The following is a 19,184-nucleotide window of genomic DNA, read 5'->3' as shown; positions in this document are numbered from 1 at the left end:
AGCAATGCAATGACTATACAGGCCTGGTTACTGTGGAAGAGAAGGCTTCTAGGAAGCCCACCCCCCAGTCTGCCCACCACCAGAGGGGTCATGGCTGAGGCAAGGGAGCAGAATCGAATGATTTGCTCCCTCACTCCTCAGCTTCCGGCACACCTCCTGGAATGGCTTGATTTCACATTATGGTAGATGTTGGTTAGGTTTTACCATGTAGGTGAGGGAATATATTAACTATATTTTATTCCTCCACAAACCTGGCCAACAGACAAAACATCAGCTTATCGCTTGTGTTTAGAAGCACAGTGCCGAGCAGCTTAAACAGTAAAAACAAAAGTCTTTAGGCTGATCTCCCCCTTCTGTTACCCTGTAAACAGGTCACCGACTGAAAAGTATGGTTAAAACATATAGTTTGCTCACAGTCAAGCACCTGTCCTTAGCAACAACAGCAGTAAAAATAAATGCAGGTAAAATACTTGTATTTACAGTGAAAGCAGCCTCAGGCATGAGCCTGACGCTGGAGCAAGCAGATACAAGTCTTCTCCCATTGGTTGGAGAGAGAGAGAGAGAGAGAGAGAGAGAGAGAGAGAGAGAGAGAAGGAACAGAAAATACTTCTTTTCTTCTTCCCTACCAAGAGAGGAGGGGAAATGAAATAACACAGAGCCTTCTCTACCAATTGCATTGATCTGAGTCCACCTAACAGCAATACTGCTCTGTGATTTTAATCCCCACACATGCTTACTAGTAAGAATATGCATTTTTAGATTTGATTTCTAAACTCCCACAATATTTACTCCATGGAGCAGTTTCGTTAGCATCCCAGCCTTCCATGGCCTAACACAGTCAAAGCTCCATGAAAGAACCTACCACACCAGCACCCACCTAGAGCTGGCTCTGAAGTCTGCTTGTTTGTGTGAGGCACTTGGGGTGCTCAGAGGCCCAACCCCTCCAACGGATGTAAGTTGCAGAGCTGCTGATTTCCATACCCCCTAAGGTACCCATTTCACACACCCCTCTGCGACGTCGCTGTTTCTGCCAAGAAAGTGCCTGGTAGGTTGAGCCACAACCTCTTCAGTTCTTTGCTCTTCGTCAAAACTGGCTATCAATTGTACTTAAGGAGGCCATCCAACAGTCCCTTGCCTGAGCTAAGCCAAGCCCCCTTGCCCACCTCACCAGCTTCTTACAGACATCTCAGTTCTGTTTTCCCATCATTGCCAACCACAGAGATGCCAACTGAGAGTGCCCACAAATGGCAAGTTTAGTTGAGTGTGCTCATACGCTATGTCACTGCACTGAATGGTGCCCAAAGCAGCCTGAAACAAACACCAACTGATTATCAAAACACAGCATCCTTGGAGGTTGCTACTGCTGCTGAAAGCTCTTAACTCTGTCCCTTGATAAAAACAGGATTATGACAGGAGGGATGCATTCCATTGTCTCTGCAGGCAAGGGCGGAGGAAGGGGGTGCGGTGGTTGTGTGCCACCCTGGGCGTCACCACTGAGGAGGGTGACAAAATGCTGGGTGGCACTCACCACGAGGCCTGCAGCATGCCCAAACCACCAGTGGCCAGGACCTCATTAGCAGGACCAGTGGTCAGGGATGATGGGCCTTGTATTCCCACAACATTGGGTGACCCAAGGTGGAGAAAGGCTGCTCTGCACTGACTGGCAACCACTCTCTATCTCACACGAGGAGAGATAACTGGGTGCATTGGGTTCGCTGATGCATTTGGTGCAGAAGTTTCCCCTACGCAGGTCGCTCTCTCTGGTCTTTGTGGTCTTTAAGAACAGGCGAAAAAGTCCACTGCCAGTCCTTTGGCAAACACACAGGGCAGAAGTGAAACCAATTGAATCATCTGAAGCAAACTTAACAACAATACAAGGCTATAGCTATATGCACACTAACTTGAAATGAATTTTGTTGAGATCAGTGTGGCATTTTGGAACCTGGGTGAAACTATCCTGAAACGGGCAAGTCAGCATAGAGGTCTTTTTTTTGTTTTGTCTTTTGTCTTTACATGGAATGGCTGCAGGTCTGTCCTGCACATTTTTCTGGAAGCAAGTCCCAAATTTATGGGTTCAGGGAAAGGCCCAAAGAAAAAATCTATGCCAGTCCAGGCTATTTGCCACAGAAAGGCCTTCATTTGTCACCAACACCCAAGCTAAACACTGTCAGTTTGCCTCAGATTCTAGAGAATTGTAGGCTTCAGAGATCCCCAAGGGTCATCCAGCCCACCCCCTGCAATGCAGGAAGTACACTTTGATTGCAACTGACACTCACTCACTGTTGCTCATGAGCACCAGAAGCAGGTGTTGTCCCCTTCCAACGAAAACCCAATCTGTTTTTGGAGATCTGCACACACCTCCTCAGGTTGGGCAGGTGGCCATGTTTCCATTTCATTATTTCATGAAAAGTATGTGTTGCTTGATTGTAGAACAAAAAACCTCAAAGCAGTTTACAAAACCAGCAAAAGCACAGGCAAGCGCAGCAAAATCCTTGGCAGTGAGCATGGGGGGGGGCAGGGGGCAACGTAGGATTCTCACTTGAGTAAATGCAGGACAGGATGCCAGTATGGCTGAGAAGCATAGCTCTTGCAGGGGGACCTCCATGGACAGATGCAACCTAGCAGGGAATGGGCTAGGCTGGGGAGGGGGGCGAGCGGAGACCAGAAGCTTAACGCTGTGATGCAGCAGCAGCAGCAGCAGCAAAAAAGGCGAATGCTCTTCTCGGCTGCCTCCACAGAAGTCTAGTGTGCAGATCCAGGGCCCAAATCCTGGAGAGTCAGTGTTCAAGTTCAGAGGCAAGAGCATTTATGTTGCAGGCAAATCCTCACTGGTATCTGCAAAGGAAGGCTGGGAGAGACCGCCACCATGCCACCTGAAGCCCTGGAGAGCAGCAGCCAGTCAGTGTAGAGGTGGTGTGACATAGTGGTAAGAGCAGTGTTTCTCAAACTTGGGTCCAGACAACAGCTGGGAAGAAACAGTGGATCAGAATGTCGGTCTAGGGCCCGGGAGGCCGGGGTTCAAATTCCTGTCTGGCCATGAAGCTCACTGGGTGACCTCAGGCCAGTCACTCACTCTCAGCCTGACCTCCCTCACAGGGCTTTTGTGAAGACAGAATGAGCAGGAGTGGCAGAGCCTAGGAAAAGGGACGGGCCGTCTGTAGTTCTCTCACTTTAGCCCGGGGGCTGATGCCGTAGCTGGTGAAGGCATACTGGCAATGCAGCAGCCCCAGGTGGGTGATCAGGAGCCGGCAGTAAGCAGTGAAGGTTGTGGTGAGGAAATGCCAGTAGAGAGCTCGGTCCAGAAACCAGATCTCAGAATGCGGGGTGACAACTGGAAGAGAGAAGAGAGACCGCAGGATGAGAAGAACAGACCACGTCACCTTTCAAGGGGGCCTAGGGATGACGAAGTGGGCCTCGGTGCTTTCTACAAAGGATAAAGGCGTTTCCAAGGGAAATTCATCCTCTGAGGCCCTTCTTCGGGTGCCTCCTCCCCGAGAGGAGGGTGGCTACACAAGAACAGGCCTTTTCTGCAGTGGCTCCCTGTTTGTGGAAGGCTCTCTCCAGGGAGGCTCGCCTGGCACCTTTGCGACCTATCTGTAGGCGTCAGGCGAAAATGTTCCTCTTCAACCCAGCCTTTGGCTGATTGACATCTGACAGCTTTCTAAATGTGTTGCGTGGGGGGATGCTTGTTTTTCTTCTTATTTTTATTATGCATTTTGTGTTTTTTATATTGCAGTTTTAGGTGGTAAACCGCCCTGAGATTTGTGGATGAAGATAATAACAATGGGGAAAGATGAAAGCCAGGCATAGCTTGCTTCAGGAAGGCTTCATCACAGGCCATGAGAGAGAACAGCCTTTGTCAACCTGGTGCCCTCCAGATGTTTTGGACTATCCGTCCAAAGCCCATCAGTCTCAGCCAGCACAACTGTATGGTGCGAAAAACAGTAGTTCTGCCCTATTCCATGACGGGGACTCGGAGAAATAAGAGGGGCTGAAGACCTATAGGGAGTGGGGAATGGGGCAATCCGTCATCCAGGAATGGCCCTACTGCAGCTAGCGAACCAGACAAAGCTGGTAAAAGGCACTGCTAGCTCCCTGACACTTTCCATTAGCTCTTGCTAACACTGGATGAATTTGCAAGTCACAAGAAATAGCTGATGCAAATGAGTCGCAGTTTCTCTCTGGCACGCATTCTTCCCCCACCTCCTTTCCTCCCCAGACTTTTCCTTCTGGTTTTCCCTTGGCAACCCTTTCCTGTTTTGTGGGGACAGTGGGGCGTCTTGCAGAAGGACCCCCTCCTAAAGTGGCTCTCTGCTATCAGCCTAGCTTCCTTCCGGGCTTGAGAATCTCCGCAGCCAGTTATTTCTTACTAGTAAGCATGTGTGGGGATTAAAATCACAGAGCAGTATTGCTGTTAAGTGGACTCAGATCAATGCAATTGGTAGAGAAGGCTCTGTGTTATTTCATTTCCCCTCCTCTCTTGGTAGGGAAGAAGAAAAGAAGTATTTTCTGTTCCTTCTCTCTCTCTCTCTCTCTCTCTCTCCAACCAATGGGAGAAGACTTGTATCTGCTTGCTCCAGCATCAGGCTCATGCCTGAGGCTGCTTTCACTGTAAATACAAGTATTTTTCCTGCATTTATTTTTACTGCTGTTGTTGCTAAGGACAGGTGCTTGACTGTGAGCAAACTATATGTTTTAACCATACTTTTCAGTCGGTGACCTGTTTACAGGGTAACAGAAGGGGGAGATCAGCCTAAAGACTTTTGTTTTTACTGTTTAAGCTGCTCGGCACTGTGCTTCTAAACACAAGCGATAAGCTGATGTTTTGTCTGTTGGCCAGGTTTGTGGAGGAATAAAATATAGTTAATATATTCCCTCACCTACATGGTAAAACCTAACCAACATCTACCATAATGTGAAATCAAGCCATTCCAGGAGGTGTGCCGGAAGCTGAGGAGTGAGGGAGCAAATCATTCGATTCTGCTCCCTTGCCTCAGCCATGACCCCTCTGGTGGTGGGCAGACTGGGGGGTGGGCTTCCTAGAAGCCTTCTCTTCCACAGTAACCAGGCCTGTATAGTCATTGCATTGCTGGTGGTGCCAGATCACAGGGTCTTTCTCAGAGCAGCGAGATACCAGGTCAGAGCTCAATCTGGCTTTATTGCTCTTCAGTTGTTGGCAATTGTGTAGTGGATCCAGTCTTCAAAGATGCAGACCTTGGTGTACAGCCCCAGCCGGTTCTCTTCACTGCAGCTTTTCTTCCAGGACAGCAGTCCTTGGAGGGCTTCTTCACACACCAGGGCTGCCCACATCTCCCTAAGACACAGACAACAGCTTTGGGACTCTCCAGGGGACAGGATCAAATCATGGCAATTTCTCACTGTCATTCTTTGAACTCTCAGGCCCTGGAGCACTGCCTGCAGCAGGAGAGAGGGAGCTGTGTGAGGCTTTCCCCAGCCACAAGTACCTCCTGAGTGGTCCCAAGAGGTTGGCTCTTGCAGCTGGAGAATTTCCCTTTCCGTTGGGGTGGGTGTGCGCTTGCGCTTACAGCCCCTCTGGCCCTCTCAAGAATGTGGGAATGACATAAATGCTATTTAACTTTGATATGGGGAGGATTTGGCACATGGCTTTTTATTGTACTTTTCAAATATATTATGCTTTGTTGTTTAGTTCTGGTTAATGTCTGGCCAGTAAGCTACTAGCCTGCCTATGGAGAATGCTTGTGCTTGTGAGTGATTTGGTTGGAGACAGCTCTAGTCTGAAGGGAAGCATTCATCTATATGGTGTGTGTGGATGCACATAATTAGACCATGTTACGGAACTCAAAGTCAGGGACACCTATACAACCTTACCTCCCACCAAAAAGTGCAGGCTCAGGGGGCCACCAAAACCACACCTCTCACCCAGTGGCTAGGAGCACACATGCCCATCTGGGAGGCCAGGCCAGGCATGCAGGCTCCTCTAGGCACCCATCTCATCAGCCTGCAGGACCATCTCCCAGGTTGGCCAGTGGTGCTATTGGAACTGTGAGTGGAGTGCCAAGTGGTGCTTGGATAGAAGAAAGATAGAGACAGCAGGTGAGAGTTGCAGGAAGAGAGGGAGGGAGAGAGGAAGAAGAGCAGTCCTGATGGTCATAGAGAAAATCACAGGCAGAGCATGAAAGGTGACAAAAAGCAAACTTTTGGAGTTTCTGGTCCATGGTCTCTCCCAGTTTCACATGTACTGATACAGCTTCTGGCCAAGATCACAAGGGAGTCAAGGTATGCCTCTGCTGTTACCGGAAAAATCTGAGGGCTCCCTTGGACAAAAAGGAAAGACACCAACCAGAGTAAATTGGAGCAAATCAGCAGCCTGTAGGCTTGGTCTTTATTGAAGAAAGACTGTCGCGACAGGGTGCTCCCCTCACTTGCAGGTGAGAGGAAAGACACAGAAAAATGGTGTGCAAGACCTTATAAAAACTTTTGAAATTCCCCTCCTCTAGGTCTAGCCCACCCCCAGAAACATCATGCATACATTACAGAAAGGAGGGGTTGAGGGAGGAGTTGGTGGTGGTAATCTGAGTGTCTTGTCACCTGGCTGGTTCCTCCTTTCCCCCCTCCCCATGAGTCACTTCCAGGAGACAAAGGGGAGTTTGCAGTTTCCTGCCCCCTGAGGGAAGATCTGATCAGAGTCCTTTGTTTCAGTCCATGCTGAATCCACTCCCATATGCAAGTTCTTTGTGATCTTGATTGTCTTCTGCCTGGGATCATCAGGGTTGGCATAGCCATAACTGGGCAGGGCTCCTGTAGATGTGCTGGGATGGTGAAGGGATTATGGCTGCCCTGTATCAAACCTTCCTTCATAGAGTAAAATAAAAATGGAACAGTGCAAATCCGATGTATGGTTGATTTTCTTATGAATTTATAACAGAAGTGTGGCGTATGTAGTATGTGAGTGTGAGTGTGTGTGAAGTTTGTACAAACAGAATGATTGGGGTGGGGGGGTTCCTGCTACAACGCAGCATTTGACTGCTAACAGTTAGGCTGGAAAGATTTGTGCAGGCCTTGCCAGGCCTTCTAGGCCTTCCTGCTTCTGCTGACCAGAAGCTTGGTCTCAGGACAGGGGTGTCATGGACTGTCTGGATGCAGAGAATTGGGGGGAGGCCCAAGCTGGGGAACCCCCAGGGGAAGAAGGCTCTTAGAAGCAAAGAAAAGCCCTCAACGACTAGGACCCAAATGATTCCACCTCCCTCACGGAGAATCTCTGGTGGTTCCCAGCACCCCTGAGTTTCATCTAGTCTTCACTAGGGATGTACCCTTTAGTGTGACAAGCCAAGCCCTGTGGAACTCCCTGCTACTAGACGTTTGCGGGCACACACGCTAAACCCTGTCTGTGGTGCCTACCCCTTTTCCCAAATGATAAGACAAGAGACCAGAGTATGGGTTCAAATTGGCCATAACTTGATTGAGCTTCAGAAGTGGGGAACTTGGCACAGGCCTTGGCAGGCAACCCTCTCAGCCCACCTGGCTGAGGATATGCAGGCAGTTGAGGCCCAGTGAGAGGGGACTGCAAAGCGCAAACTTACACAGCATGCCCTTCCACTGACCTCGTCTGGGGAGTTTGACCTACATGCCGCCACTCTAGGGCCAGGGACTCCCGGTTTTGCTCTTCAATGGGCCCTGCAAGCATGACTGCATCCCCCCCCCCAACTTGATGTTAGACTGAAGGCTACCTTGCCAAGGCCTAGAACCGCCACTCGAGGCCCTAAGGGGCCTCGCCGCCAAGTCCCACAACCGAGGACCAATCAAACCCCGCAATCTATCCAGTCCCCAAGGGCTCGTCGCAAGTCGTGGAGCCAGAAGTCATTGCCCAGTGGGGTCAGGTGCACCCCGTCCCCCCGGAATAGGTCAACTCTATCTGCTGTGATGGAGGGATGTGGAATAGAGAACCCACCAATTTGGCGCATGGTGTTGCGCGTGGCCCTGCTAATTTTACTCACTGCATAATTGAGGCGAGAGGGATTGGAAGCCCCCCTCCAGTGAAGACGGAGTAGGAGATTGGACCAGCCGATGGTCATTGATCGGTACAAGGCATGCAGGATTTTAAAATCTGCCCTTGCACCAAGGGCAAGGGCAATGCCTTTTTGCTCCACTAGATCATTCTCCTCCGGGTTGGCGCCTCCGGCAATGGCGGAGCTCCTCCGATCGGGAGGAACTTGCTCCGTGGAAATCAGGGTCTGAACCGCCGCGGCGAAGGCGGAGACCCACTGAAATCACAGGCGGAAGAAGCTTGTGAACCTGGGATTCGGCTGGCACCTTTTGCGCCTCCCCTACTCGCGGGAAAACCCTGTTTCGGGGATCCGGAGTGACATGGGGTGAGCGGCGCGGTGCTTTGAATCGACTGCTTCTTTCACGGAGTGAAGCCGCATTGCTGTTGCCGAGAGCGCTGACTTTTTCCTGTGGACAATTGGACTTTAAACAACAACCCGTGATTAGAACGGAAAATTGGATCTTTAAATATATTAATTTGGCACCGAAACAGGAAGGTTTTATTTTATTTTTTTAATAAAATTTTATTAGAGTTTTAAAGGTTACAGAAAAAAAGGGAAAAAATGCAAAAAACAGTCAAAAAAGAAAAAGAAAAAACAATACATACAAAAAAATCACCAAAAAATAAGAAAAAGAAAAAAGTATAAAAAACGAGTCAAACCTATACATCACTAATTTACATTCACTTACTTCCTTGACCTCCTCTCACCTCCCATTTTTGTATTCTAATTCACATAGATATTTCAGCAAATCCTTCCAACCTTGTTTTTATCTTATTACTTTGTCTTAATATACTATAATTTTGCGTTCTCTCTTTCACCAATTCATTTTTACTTAATCCTTTATATCTTTTCTGCTAAAACCACATTTTCTTTTCCCAACATCTTTCTAACAATCCTTCATTTTACAATATTTCTGAAGGTAAACTTTAAATTTTTTCCAATCTTCTTCCACCAACTCTTCTCCTTGGTCTAGGATTCTGCCAGTCATCTCAGTCAGTTCCATGTAGTCCATCACCTTCATCTGCCATTTTTCCCGGGTGGGTACATCTTGTGTTTTCCAATACTTTGCGATGAGTATTCTTGCTGCTGTTGTGGCGTACATAAAAAAAGTTCTATCCTCTTTTCGCACCAATTGGCCGACCATGCCCAAGAGAAAGGCCTCTGGTTTCTTCTGGAAGGTATATTTAAATACCTTTTTCATTTCATTATAGATCATCTCCCAGAAGGTCTTAATCTTTGGGCATGTCCACCAAAGGTGAAAGAATGTACCTTCAATCTCTTTACATTTCCAACATTTATTATTGGGCAAATGGTAAATTTTTGCAAGCTTGACTGGTGTCTGTCAGTATATGGAAGCATCACCGCTGCAGACAGCCAGTTTGTTGACACAACATGATGCCTTATCTCTGGGAAAGAATTTCCCAGGACGTTCACAGGCTGGATAAGTCTTTGTGAAGAGTGCAACTTAAAACCTTCCGAGTGCGCATGTACAGGAAGTTTGTCAGACTTGCTGGAGGAACTGAACTGAAAGGACGTGTTTTTCTCTAGTGCTGTAATGTCAGAAATAAACATCATGTAAATAGATTTATGACTTATTTTATTTCCCCTGCGGAAGCAGGAGGGGTTGTGCATTTTGCCCATGCTTGGGAAAATGTCACCTATCAAAATCTCCCTGGTCTGTCTGGATATCAGCCAGAGGAGGTTACCGGTAAGCAAGCTCCGAGGACAGTGAGAGGGGCCAGCCTCTATGGAGGGGGCTTGCAAACCAACACTGTCAAGTACCACCTGTAAATCATTTTCATTAAATTCTCTCTTAAGGCATTACATGCCGTAAACTTGATACCTGTGGTCCATAACTTTTCCCAGTCAGCCATCATATTATTATGTCCAACGTCTTGTGCCCATTTGATCATAACAGATTTAACCATTTCATCCTGTGTATTCCATTTCAACAGCAAGTTATACATTCTTGACAAGTTCTTAGTTTTAGGATCTAACAATTCTGTTTCCAATTTTGATTTCTCCACCTGAAAACCAATTTTCTTATCCAAATTGTAAACCTCCATTATTTGATAATAATGAAGCCAGTCTCGTACTTTGTTTTTTAATTTGTCAAAACTCTGCAGTTTTAATCTGTCTCCTTGTTCCAAAATTTCCCAATATTTCGGCCAATTTGCCTCCACATTGAGTTTTTTCAGAGCCTTAGCTTCCATTGGTGACAACCACCTTGGAGTTTTATTTTCAAGCAAATCTTTATATCTTATCCAGACATTAAACAGTGCTCTCCTGACAACATGGTTTTTAAATGCTTTATGTGCTTTGACCTTGTCATACCACAAATATGCATGCCACCCAAATACATTGTTAAAACCTTCCAAGTCCCAGTCTGTGTTTTCCAGAAGCAGCCATTCTTTCAGCCAACAAAATGCGGCTGATTCATAACAAAGTTTAAGGTCTGGCAAGGCAAATCCCCCTCTTTCTTTAGCATCAGTTAAAATCTTAAATTTTATTCGAGGCTTCTTGCCCTGCCAGATAAATCTAGAAATATCTCTCTGCCGCTTCTTGAAACAGTCCACCTTGTCCAAAATTTGCAATGTTTGAAACAAATACAACATCCTTGGCAATACATTCATCTTTATCGCGGCAATTCGGCCTAGCAATGATAACTTCAAATTTGACCATATTTCTAAATCCTTTTTCACTTCCATCCAACATTTTTCATAGTTATTGTCAGAGCTGCCTCCAGGTCCCAGCTCACAGAGGACCAACGCCCGGTTGATGTAATGTACAAAAGTCTTTATTGAAGTTTAGTTTCCATTTCAAACCCCAGAGCGTGCAGCCCTACGTCTTGACTTCAGATCGGCGAAGTCCCCTCTGAGTCACTACCCCTTCCGCACCAGTTTAAGATCCTAGCCCGGCTCCACCTCCTGCGCTGTTCCTTCCTCCTCTGGGTCCTTCTGCCCCCTGGGGTTTCCTCCTTCCTGGACTCTTCTGACGCTGACCCCCCTGAGTCTTGCCCCTCCCTCCGGCGGGCTTTAGGACCTGGCTCCCTCTCCGGGCTACCTGCTGTGCCGCTCGCCTGTACATTTGAACTTGGCGCGCGCGCCCAGCCGGTAACCTTCCTCCTGACCGTTTCCCCGCTCTCCGATGTGGGCGTGGTCAATCCTGACTCATCTCCTCTCGCTGGTAGTGAGAACACTGGTCCCGCTTCCTGGGACTCCTCCCCCCCACTGCGCTCTGGTGGGGAAGCTGGTCCTGATTTCCAACTGCTGCTCAGGGAGTCCCCGCTGGCCCCCTCCTTCTGGGGTTTCCCCCTTGGCACCCCCCTTGCCCTGGCCATCGGCGCTCCCTTCTGTGAATCTTCCGATTCGCTGGAGAGGCTCGTGGAATCCCTCTGACCACTGTCACTGCCTACACCCCCCTCGGATTCCTCCTCCTCGCTCTCCATTTGCTCCCCCTCCTGTGCCTCTGCTCCTGAGCCCCTGACAGTTATCTTTAAATAAATTCACATTCTTAGCAGTCATGTTAACCCCCAGGTATTTCACTTTCTTAACCAATGTTAGTCCTGTCTCCTTCTGAAACCTCTCTTTCTCAATCCCTGTTAAGTTCTTCTCTAACACCTTAGTTTCCAATTTATTCAACTTAAATCCCGCAACCTGACCAAATTCTTGGATTAATTGCAATACTCTTTTAGTACTGGATTCTGGCTCCTGTAATGTCAAGACTAAATCATCGGCAAATGCTTTCAATTTATACTGTTTAGCTCCGACTTGTATACCTTTAACCAATTGGTCCCTTCTAATCATATTGAGCAAAACCTTCAGGACCGAAATAAAAAGCAACAGGGATATTGGGCACCCCTGTCGTGTTCCTTTCTCAATCTTAAATTCTTCTGTAACTACGTTATTCACAATTAATTTAGCTTTTTGTTCTGAATATATTGCACCTATACCGTTTTCAAAACCTTGGCCTACCCCCATTCCCTGTAAATTTTTCTTCATGAAACTCCAAGAAATGTTGTCAAAGGCTTTCTCCGCATCCACAAATATCAAAACTGCTTTAGTGTTAATATTCACTTGTAATTTTTCTAAAATATTAATTATATTCCTTGTATTATCTGACAAGTGTCTCCCCGGGAGAAAGCCCGCCTGATCTTTATGGATTTCTTCTACCAATACCTTTTAAAATCTTTTAGCCATAATTTCAGCAAAAATTTTGTAATCCACATTGAGCAAAGATATGGGACGGTAGTTCTTAAGCTGTGTCTTCGCCAACTCTACTTTCGGTATAAGTGTAATATAGGCTTCTTTCCACAACTCTGGTGCCTTTCCCCCCTCCAGTATTTCATTGCAAACTTCCTTCAAAGGCTGTACTAGCCATTCTTTCAAAGATCTATAATATCTTGAAGTCAAGCCGTCCGGCCCTGGAGATTTGCCCAATTTCATATTCTGAATAGCTCCTTCCACCTCTTGATCTGTTATTTTATAATTCAGCATTAACTTGTTCTCTTGAGAGATTTTTTGTAGTCCATTTATTTTCAGAAATTGGTCAATATCCATTTCTTTCTGGGTCTCCTGTGTATATAACTGTTTAAAATATTTCTGAAAGCACTTCCTGATCTCCACAGGATTCTGTATATTCTTTCCCTCCACTTCCAAATTGGTAATAGTATTAAGTTTTTGTCTTTTTTTCATTTGCCAAGCCAGCAGTTTCCCGCATTTGTTAGCCAATTCAATTGTCTTTTGTCTCATCTGTTTAATCTTCCATTCTATTTCCCGATTCATCAATTTCATATATTCTACTTGATATAACTTTATCTCCTTCAGGATCTCCTGCAATTTTGGTTTAACTCTCAGTCTCTTTTCTCCTTCCTTTATTTTCTCCATTTTTTTTCCTTTTTTCATTTTGAGCTCTCTTCTTGGTTTCATTCTGTTGTATCAAGAACCCTCTCTAACTGTTTTACTTGCATCCCAAATTACTCTTTTTTCAACAGTGGTATTCATATTTATCTCGAAATAGTCTCTCAAGTTTTTTAGGGCCTTTTTAGTCACTTCCTCATTCCTAAACAAAGAGTCATTCATCCTCCATCTAAAGGAACCAATTGGTGTTAGTTTCATTTCCATCTTTACAGCATTATGATCGGAGCAAGTTTTAGGGCAAATTTCCGCTTTTTTAATCTTCGGGGCCAGCCCCCTAGTTACCCAAATTTGGTCAATTCTTGTCCATGTCATTTTGGCTTCAGAGAAGAAAGTTCCTTCTCTTCCCAAGGGGTTCTTAGTTCTCCAAATATCAACCAAGTCCATATTGTCAGCCATATCAAAGAACGTCTTTGGTAATCTGCCATCTTTTGTAACCACCTGTCTCTGGGCTTTATCCATATTAGTAGACACCACTCCATTCATGTCTCCCATCAAAATCATGTTATAATCCAAATAGTCCATCAGAGTTTCATGTAGCTTCTTAAAAAATTCCGATTCCCCCTCATTTGGTGCATAAATACCTACTATCAAAAACTTCTCTCCTTGTGATTGAATTTCAATTGCGACAAATCTTCCTTGGTCATCTTTAAATAAGAATTTCGGTGACAGGCTCTCCTTTGCATAGAGTACTACTCCTCTTTTCTTAACTTTGTCTGATGATATAAATTCATGTCTGTCAGGGGTTCAGAAGGAGAGACACAGGAGGGGGAGCAAATGGAGAGTGAGGAGGAGGAGTCCGAGGGGGGTGCAGGCAGTGACAGTGGAAAGAGTTATTCCACAAGCCTCTCCAGCGAATCAGAGGACTCACAGAGGGGAGCGCCGATGGCCAGAGCAAGGGGGGTTCCAGGGGGGAAGCCCCAGGAGGAAGGGGCCAGCGGGGAGTCCCTGAGCAGCAGTTGGAAATCAGGACCAGCTTCCCCACCAGAGCGCAGTGGGGAGGGGGAGTCCCAGGAAGCGGGACCAGGGCTCTCACCACCAGCGGGAGGAGAGGAGTCAGGTTTGGTCACGCCCGCATCAGGAAGCGAGGAAACGGTCAGGAGGAAGGTTACCGGCTGGGCGCGCGCGCCAAGTTCAAATGTACAGGCGAGCGGCACAGCAGGGAGCCCGGGTAGGGAGCCAGGTCCTAAAGCCCGCCGGAAGGAAAGGGAGGACGAAGGGGGGTCAGCGTCTGAGGAGTCCAGGAAGGAGGAGACCCCAGAGGGCAGAAGGACCCAGCGAAGGAAAGAACAGCGTAGGAGGTGGAGCCGGGCTAGGATCTTAAACTGGTGTGGGAGGAGCAGTGAGTCAGAGGGGACTTAGCCGATCTAGCGTCAAGACGTGGGTCTGCGCGCCCAAAGCTTTGAAATGGAAAATAAACTTCAATAAAGACTTTTGTATATTACATCCACCGGGCGTGGGTCTTCTGTGAGCTGGGACCCAGAGGCAGTCCTGACAATGTCCTAATCTTTTATTACTCAAAATCTTCCGATGCAGCCTTGTCACATGCGTTTCTTGTAAACAAATCAAGTCCAATTGTTCTTTTTTTAATAAATAAAAGACTCTCCGTCTCTTTTCCGGGGAGTTAAGTCCATTCACATTCTACTCTGCTTTTCCTCCAGCAGCACCCAGTAGTTTGTCTATATTAGTCGGTAGTGTTGGTTTCCCTCTTTTTGGTGAACTCTTGTCCAAAGCTTCTGGCTCTTTTCCAAGTCCTTTCTGCAGGTCTTCTTCGTGATTTCCCAAAAACTTGTCTTTTTCCTCCACTGATCTTATTTTTATCTTTCTTCCTTTGTAGCTAAAATATAGGCCTTTGGGGAATTCCCACCTGAAAATAATTTTATTCTTTCTCAGAAGGGCAACCAGATCTCCAAAATTGGATCTAAGATCCAAAAGATGTTTCGGTATGTCTTTGAAAATTTCCACTCTTGATTGCAGAATTATCAAAGGATTCTGGAAATGCAACCCCAAAATTTTGTCTCTCTCTTCTTTAGATCGAAGGGTAATCAGACAATCCCTTATTTTAATCTTCTTTCCTCCTTTTCCAAGTCTGAAAGCCCTCACAATTTTAAATTCTTCTTGTTTCAATTCCGACTTCCAAAACTCTGCAAATTCTTGTGTCAAAAAATCTATCAGGGTGCCCTTCTCCAATTCAGGTACAGCTCTAATCCTTAGGTTCATCTGTTTTTCCTTCAATTCAATCATAGAGAGCGTCAGTTTATGGTCTTCAATTTGTTTCTGTAGATCTGGAACCTTCTCTGTTTCCAGTTGCGTTACCTTAAATTCCACGGCAGCAGTTTTTTCCTGAGTCAAGGTGGATTCCTGCAATAATTTCTGAATAGAGTCCCACGTTCACAGGCTTCACCCGCCTGTGATTCCTGCAGGGTCCCCACTTTGCCGTAGCGGTAAGACCCGATTTCCCCGGAGCCGGTCCCCTCCAAATCAGAAAAGATCCGCCATTAGCTGATGGTGCTAACCCGGAAGTCGAAACGGGAAGGTTTTAAACAGGAAGTCCGCCTTCCTCTTTTGTAAATAGATTGGAGCAAAGATGTTACAAGCTAAAGTCTCGGAAAGCCTTTGGCAAAGGATTAAATTTCCATCAGTTAAAATTATCAACCCCCCCTTGGAAGCAGGAGAAGAGGGGGGAAATTTTGGACCTAGTGATAATGAAATGATGCAATTTTGAATTTATATCTTTTTTGTTCTTTCTGTTTTTTCTTTGTTTTTGTTTTTTCTTATTATTATGTTATTTTGTTGATGCTTCTAACTTTTTGTATTTTTAAAAATCTGAATAAATATCACTTTAAAAAACAAAAACAAAAGGAGGGACATTTTGGGAGAGTCCATTGACTGTGAACAGAACGTATTTGACAGTTAGCTAAATAAGAGAAAGATACTGTTTCCATTGTCCTCTTCTGTGTTTAAAAAGGAGGAAAAGTAACTGAAAATTGAAACTATCTTTATTGCTTGAGTTGTGCTTGAAAGGATTGATACAAGTGGAGACTGTTTCCCTCTAGAGGGAGCTTTTGAAACTGTTACAGCAGTGTAACTGGGGAATCTCCAGCTGCGAGATAAGAAATTGTGAGAACCAGGGATTGACCTTGGATCATTTAATAATGTTGACAGGAGAAGCCATTGTGACTGCATTATGTAAGATAAGCTATTCGCTGGAACAGCTTCATAAGAAGTTAAATGATATGACCACTAAAACTGACAACTTGGGACAAAAAGCGATTAATTTGAGACAAAAAGTGAGCACCAACACAGAAATTACCCAGGACTTGGTACAGGAATCTACTTTGGCAGGACAAACTGTGGAGGAGAAGGAGAAAGCTGTTGTTGTCAAACCTAAAGTAACACAAGTGGGATCCTCAGCCTTACAGAAGCAAATTGAGCACAATAAGTTGAGGCCTTTTATGATTGAATCTAGAAAAAGTCAGATTTTGAGGATCGGAGACCAACTTGGATTGGAGAAGGGAAGCTGGAAAGATCCCTCTATGCAGGGATCAACAGACTTTTGGGATATGGACTTGGGTCAGGAGGAGATTGAAGTTCTGGGGGCCTTTGGATTTGGAGGAAGCTTGAAACATGTCCTGAAATCCTTTATGGATCTTAACTTTAATTATGGAAATTTGGCTGACCTGTCGAGAAGGAATAAAAGCATTGTTAGGATGGAGTCTCCCCGAGACCTGCTCTTTAGCATTAAAGAATATGAAGAAGACCTGCAGAAGGGACTAGGAAAAGAGTTAAGAGCCTCGGACATAAGATCTCCAGGTTGATGGACTATATGGAATTGACGGAAAGGACTGGCAGAATCCGAGACCAGGGAGAAGAGATGGTGGAAGAAGATTGGAAAATTTAAAGTTTATTTATAGAAATACTGTAAAATTAATGAGTGATAGAAAAATGTTGGAATGAAATTTTATGGCCTTAGCAGAAATGTTATAAGGAGTTAAGCATATACAAGTATTCTAGTCTTAATGGAAAATAAGGTTAAAAACATGTTAAGATATTTATAGTATGACAGAAAATAGAGAAAGATGGAAAGGATTTGCTGAAACAATTAATAGAAGTGGAATACAAAAAGGGAGGTGAGAAGAGGTCGATGAAACAAGGGAATGAAAAACAGTATGGGAAAGGTGTGATGTATGTGTTTTTAAATTGTTTTTGTCTTTATTTTGTTTAGGGTTAGGGTTAGGGATAGGGTTATGTTTAGTTTAATGTGTTTAGTTAGGTTGTGTATTGTATTGTTTATATTTTGTATTGTATTGTTTTTTTCTTTTTTCTTTTCTTTTCTTTTTTCTTTTTTCCTATTTTGTAAGCTTTAAAAGTAATAAATATCATTTGGGGGGGGAAAGCGTACCTTGGGGTGGATGTTAAGGTTATGGCCACGATTTTGAGACTGTGCATAATCCGCTGCCCAGTGGACAATGCTGTGGCCTATAACCCAGATCTTCATGGTGGGCAAACCTGTAAGACAATTAAATTGCAAGTGATAAGGAGGAGGAGCCGGGACGAATGTGACTTTTGTAGGCTGTTGAGCGCTAGCACCCCAGTGTCTTGATGTGTGCGGGGTCTCAACCCTGTATCGCCGCTGAAGTAGCAGCCCCGATACGGAACGAGTGCCCGGAATATTCCTGGGGACTAACACCGCAAGCAGATAAGGCTTTGCGTAAGAACAGCAAAAGAGGCTTGAGCCCAGGAGTCAGCCTCTTTTCTTTTGGCCTTAGGCCCGCCCCTGGCCAGCCGTCCATTGTCCTCCCTGGCCGAGGGCGGGTCAAAGGCCAGCTCAAGCAGGTGGGTGGCACCCGCCCAGGTGAGCCTTGCTCAGTGCCGCAAACCCTGCCCACCTGTGGGGAAGGGAGGGCGGATATTGTCAAGGAGCAGCCCTCCCTTCCTTCAGAGATCTTTGGAAAGCTTTGTTGGTTTGCTGAAACAGGCATCATGATTTTAACCAATGAGTATTGCTTGATATTCATTGACATTTTCATGGATCTTTTGTTGATTCTCCCTTCTTCATTTTCCCACTTGTTATATTGCTACAAAGGGACACGGGTGGCGCTGTGGGTTAAACCACAGAGCCTAGGACTTGCCGATCAGAAGGTCAGCTTCACCTGGAAACCCTGATTCCCCTCCTCTGCTACTGTTCTACATTAAGAACACAAGAAGAGGCTGCTGGATCAGGCCCATGGCCCATGGAAGATGCCCTCAGAATACTGCTGCTCTACGATAGAGGGGATTTGGGTTTCCAGGTGAAGCTTGGCAGAACTGAATGGAGCATTTTCCAAAACCTTGCCCCAGCCTTTTGCCTCGCAGCCATGCTCAGCTCCATGCCCCTCTGTCTATGGAGCGCAACCTTCTTCCACTTCAATCAGGCCTTATGGTTGCTTAAGAACAGAAGAAAAGGCTGTGCTGGGTCAGGCCAATGGCCCATCTAGTCCAGCCTCCTGTTATCACAGTGACCAACCGGATGGCCGTGGGAAACCAGCAAGCAGCACCCGAGCGCATGAGCCCTCCCCGCTCCTGAGGTTTCCAGCAACTGGGATTCAGAAGCATGGAGGCAGAGCAAAGCATTTCGCATGCGCAGAGGTATTTGTCTGCTTGCACATGTGAGGAAACGCTTGTATCAGGTGGTCCGCCAGAAACAAAAGGGTCTCCTTGTGCTCAGGTCAGGAGCAAATACAAGGAGCAGGTGTGGCAACAAGAGAGCACTCAACAAAATACCCCCCCCCACACAAAACTGGCTGACTGACCGAACCCAAAGGGTGCTCATCAATGGTTCCTCTTCATCCTGGAGAAGAGTGACTAGTGGGGTGCCACAGGGTTCTGTCTTGGGCCCGGTCTTATTCAACATCTTTATCAACGACTTGGATGATGGACTCAAGGGCATCCTGATAAAATTTGCAGATGGCACCAAACTGGGAGGGGTGGCTAACTGTCAGCATCGCCCTTGAGCCAGTGTACCAACTGGACTCATGCACTACAGCCCCGACTGGGCTAGGCGAGCTGGGTAGCACTGCCAGAGACCTCCTTTCCCACAGGAACAGGTCACAGTGCTGTGGACTCACAGCTTGAAGCTGAGTGCACCGGATTCACTGTCTCAATTATACAGTCGTTGCACAGCAGCGTTTTGCAGAGTCTTGCAGAGTATAAACCACTCGGAGAGCAGCTCTGTAAAGTATCTTCCTTTATTCTATAACTA

The 19,184-nt window shown here is 46.1% G+C and overlaps 1 long non-coding RNA gene across 1 annotated transcript; it reads right to left on the bottom strand.

Annotated features, from left to right (window-relative positions):
• Positions 1 to 1,780: 1,780 nt before the first annotated feature.
• On the bottom strand, positions 1,781 to 18,703 carry LOC309327350. The gene is made up of 3 exons (XR_014150509.1): positions 17,938 to 18,703; positions 17,346 to 17,889; positions 1,781 to 3,331 (listed from the first exon to the last, which is right to left on the bottom strand). It is a non-coding gene; the product is annotated as an uncharacterized lncRNA (long non-coding RNA).
• Between the last annotated feature and the right edge of the window lie 481 nt (positions 18,704 to 19,184).

The sequence above is a fragment of the Podarcis erhardii genome (genome assembly GCF_964252035.2).
Source record: "Podarcis erhardii genome assembly, chromosome: 13".
NCBI lineage: Eukaryota > Metazoa > Chordata > Lepidosauria > Squamata > Lacertidae > Podarcis > Podarcis erhardii.
This window is presented reverse-complemented; position numbering and strand designations above follow the sequence as displayed.